General features: G+C 28.6%; 1 long non-coding RNA gene across 1 annotated transcript; it reads right to left on the bottom strand.

Annotated features, from left to right (window-relative positions):
* Nucleotides 1–2,892: 2,892 nt before the first annotated feature.
* Nucleotides 2,893–4,301, bottom strand: LOC149032749 (uncharacterized). The gene is made up of 4 exons (XR_016176363.1): nt 4,184–4,301; nt 3,963–4,050; nt 3,177–3,809; nt 2,893–3,080 (listed from the first exon to the last, which is right to left on the bottom strand). It is a non-coding gene; the product is annotated as an uncharacterized LOC149032749 (long non-coding RNA).
* Between the last annotated feature and the right edge of the window lie 610 nt (nt 4,302–4,911).

Raw genomic sequence — 4,911 nt, forward strand, 5'->3', positions numbered from 1 at the left:
CTGAGTCTGAGTCTGAGTCTGAGTCTGAGTCTGAGTCTGAGTCTGAGTCTGAGTCTGAGTCTGAGTCTGAGTCTGAGTCTGAGTCTGAGTCTGAGTCTGAGTCTGAGTCTGAGTCTGAGTCTGAGTCTGAGTCTGAGTCTGAGTCTGAGTCTGAGTCTGAGTCTGAGTCTGAGTCTGAGTCTGAGTCTGAGTCTGAGTCTGAGTCTGAGTCTGAATCCACGTCACAATTTGACGTCACAATTTGACGTCACAAGTCCACGTCACAAGTCCACGTCACAAGTCCACGTCACAAGTCCACGTCACAAGTCCACGTCACAAGTCCACGTCACAAGTCCACGTCATTAGTCCACGTCACAAGTCCATAGGTTTTCTGCCAATTGGGTCACCCATCCTTCTTCGGAACGAGACAGGCACTGCTTCACCGCTGTGATCACACAGACCTTACAGTCTTCGCCCGGCTATACCTACTGATATGTTATAATGATTACTTTTTCATATCTATGGGATGATGTTTTTTTTTTATTTGGTATTTCCAAAAAAGATTTTAAAAGATTTTAAAACCCTTTACTAAATATTTATAAAAATGAATTTAGAATAATTTACTAAAATATTTTCTAAAAAGATTTTAAAACCCTTTACTAAAAAATTTTTAGAAAAGGTTTTTAAAGATCTTTGTAAAATATTTTTAAAAAAGATATTTCAATAATATTTAAAAAAAAAAATTTAATTTTTTCGATGGAGTATTTATAATGTTTGATAATATTTCTACGATACCTTACAGAAACCGTTTGCAAAAATTTTATTCAATTCTTTCATAAAGTTTGTGAAAATTTTCTGCGAAATATTTCATTACATGCTGTGTAAAAGTTTTTAAATGTATTACTTATTGATTTTATTAAAATGTCTTCTAAATCTTGTAACACTGTTTCAAATAATATTTTTCAAAACATTTTGAAAATATTTCTATAAACTTTTCGCAAAATATGGTGATTTGATTTTCCCTAATCTTTTGAAACCTTTTTTAGAAATCCTTTTCGAAAGGTTTCTAACCTTTCAAAAAATGTTTTCGAAAAAATGTTTTCGAAAAAATGTTTTCGAATGTTTCAAGTATGTATCTATGTTATGTGGGATTACATCAATATAATCTTCATTATGATCATTGTAAATATTTTCTTGCAATAAGAACTATGAATTAAATAACCGATAATATTAAATAATTGAGTGTTCCCGGACCTGAACTCCAAACTTTCGTTCACAGTCTTCGAATCGTTTTTAATTTAATTTCCTTCTAATATATACTCCGATCTTGGTCTACCTGGTAATCTTCTTTCATTTAGTATACCGACCCATATTTTGTGTGCTGTTCGATCTTTCCTCATGCGCGCTACGTTACCTGTTAATCTAAGGACACGAATTCCCAAAGATAGCCCTTATACAAAAATTCAAGTAGGAGAGTAGTTTACTCAATTTATTAATATTAGGATTATAATTATTCCTAAGGAGACCAATATAGGATTACTTTCTTTTTCCTATATTTTTAATGTTTTTTAAACCATATTTTTTATGACGAAATTAATATTGAATATAAATCTTTTACATATGTACATAAAATGTACAGTGAGAGTTTGGAAAAAAATAATTTATTATTCAGACATTGATTGAATATTAAAAAATTACAAACTTCTATTCATAAACGAATTTTTTCGAAAATTTTTTTTTTGGATTTTCTTAAAAAGCTAAATTTTAATATGATGCTGTCAAGTTACCAAAAACATTTATTGTTTCTGAAAAATACAAAATTTTTTTGAAGATATGAGTGTAAATTAATCGATTTTAAATATTCAGATTTTTCTCCTAATGTCAAAAAACCACATTTTCCTACGCGTTTACTGACAAATATTGTTAGCACTAGATTGCCTAAGCGAATCAATTCGACTGCTTTTTATTTTTACCTAGAGAAAATCTATGTAAATAACGGCAAACATTTTAGAGTTGTCATAACTATTTATACAAACTATAAATGCGTTTTCTAATAATTTTCGTCATCTCCGCCCTTTCTTCATGCCCATTATATAATTGTTACACCTAGATTGCTCGAAAGCTGTCATATTGACTACTGAGAAAAGTATATACAAATAAGTGATTTTTATTTTTAAATTAAGTTGTTTATTGCAGACCCAAATAACAAATTTTTTTTTTAAATATAATTGATTACTACAGAAAATTATCCTATGATGTAACTCGATAAACCTAAACTAAATATTTTAGACAAAGTGTGTACTTCTTAAACAAGTCAAATTTATGTATGTTGCTTTACTAAATCATAAAAAATTTAGAGAATACATAATTTTATGACGAATTCATGAAAAAATTACGTTTTTTTATTAAAAAAAATATAATATAATTTAAAATCGATAAACTTATGTTGCATAATTTAGAAAAAGTTTGTCATTTATAAAGAAGTAAAAGTCCGTTTTCTTCCTTAATGCATAATTAAAATTTTTTAGGTTTACCAAAAATTTAGGTCAACATCTTGAAAAACAAATGTTTTTTTACTGTTAAATAAAATAGTTTTTAAATAACGTAGTATTTAATGCTATAATGAAATATAATTATAGATTTATTCCTCTCCTCTACACCCTTTTTCATTTAAAACAAATTTGTAAATTTTTAAAAAATAGTGAACGAATCTAGTGTTAAACAAATTTCTAAATGAATTTAATTAATAAAATGTGAATATACCATTCCAACGATGATCTAAAACACAAATAAAAACAATATTATATAAATCGTTGTTATATAAAAATTACTATAATTATTGAGAAAATGGTTAATATAAAAATATACACACTTTGATGGATGCAGGATGAATGCAGGATGGGTCTTCTACCCTTAGGATGACGATGAGTACATGTTTAAACCGAATAAAAGAAACTTGCGAGTTTCTTAACCGAGCAAATGAAACTTTAACATGCGACGATCAACACTGAATCTACTCTTGTCGACTTTTTTATATTTTATTTTAACACGATGCAACACACCAGAACCTCATTGCTTACGCGCTCGATTGCAATGATTTTCTGAAACATATTAAGAAAAAGAACAATTAATATCATTGTTGTAATAAAAATCAATTGAAATTATCATAGAAATGTTTGATAGTAAAATATACTTACTTTTAGTCTTCGTTGATAACTGCAGGATGGGTATCCTACCCTTAGGATGACGATGTATAAAATAAAATTAAATAAAAAGTCTAAAAAGCTGAAACATACTAAAGACTATATTACAATATTTCCTGTAAATCATTTCTGAAGGCAGGGCACACATTAAAACCATTGAATATTTTTGATAGAATGGTATTCAAGTTATTAAATATTTGTGAAATTGATCAAAGTATACAACAATTTGCTTGCAATATTACATATCAAGTATGTAATGTTAGTATAAATATTAATTAAAAATCTTTAAAGTTGTCTAAATAAAACGGTAATTGTATCAGCAAACTGAATAAAGAGTAACATAAAAAATAAACCAGATTTTATACCATTCTATGCAATGAAAAACTTTTTAAACTATTAAAATCAAAAAAGATAACGTTAGAAATAAAATTATTAAATAATTTAATACGCCTTATTTTCGTTGATGTTGTCTCGTCGAAAGATAGAAGACGAATACGAGGTACGTTCTTATGTAACCTTACTAAAGGAGATCTTGGGAGTGTCGAACGCTCGGCTATTACACGTATGTTATCGGCTGTTTACGTTTTGTCGTTGGAAATTCGACGAAGAAAATTCCTCGAGAAATTCCTGGAAATAAAAATACACATTTATAATAACCTATATGTCGAGTGTATTGTTTTCTTATTCTTCCTCTCTCTCTCTCTCACTTCTTCTCTCTCACTCTTTCTGTAGTATTTCTATATGCTCATATGCTTATATTTAAAAAATAATAATGCTCACCTCGCTGTATATGGAGAAGATAAAAAAAGCTGCCACAAGGTTAAAATATCAGTGAATTCGTGTTATAACTCTTCCCATGTTAAGAAAACTAAAAGAAAGTAAAATATGAAAACACATTTAAAAATTATGCATGTAGTATGCATTTCATATATAACATTCGTTATATATCATTTAATATATAACAGGAAAGTGTACATTAAAATAATAATTGAAACAATTACCTGAAATAAACGGGATAACAAAATCCGCTGCAACACGTATACAGATGGCAAATTAAAAAATTCGAAAGATTCGCCATATTGAAGTGCATAAGACTAGCGCGAAAATACTGCATGCGCGAAAATGATGCGCAGTAGATCTTGTTTCCACCTATAATAAAAAAAAATTTCGAAAGGTTAAAAATACGATATAGGACCACAAATATTGTCAAAATATACTCAAAAAACTCCTTTTATCCTATATATATTACAATAGGAAGGTGTAAACCTTACAAAATATCTTTTAATTACCTGATCTTAACGGGACGATGACACTCCGATGTGTGCTCCACGAATGACGTCATGAAACTGAAGAATTCATACGAAATCTGGGCTGTGATTGGCTAATTCCTTTTTTTGAACATGAAGAGGGTCATCACAGCTTCTTACACGGACAGAATCTAACCTTCTTCATGACCACGCTGGTCAAACTACATATGATAATTTATTTATTAAATAAAGTAAAAATCAGTTCTATTTTTCTAATAAATGTATACAAAACTTATAAATATTCTAAAAATAATGAATAGAATAAAGACAATGTAGATATTAAGAAATCTTTGTCGTTTTGCACAAAAGAACAAAATCGTATAGAAGAGAATTTTCAATAGAAAAATGTCTAATATGAAATGCAGCATATAAAAGAATAAATTCCCAAAATCTATATCGATAAAGAATACTCACAATTGAAA

Source organism: Polistes dominula, unplaced genomic scaffold, assembly GCF_049000335.1.
Source record: "Polistes dominula isolate Pdom_NZ unplaced genomic scaffold, Pdom_raw_medaka contig_541, whole genome shotgun sequence".
Classification (NCBI taxonomy): domain Eukaryota; kingdom Metazoa; phylum Arthropoda; class Insecta; order Hymenoptera; family Vespidae; genus Polistes; species Polistes dominula.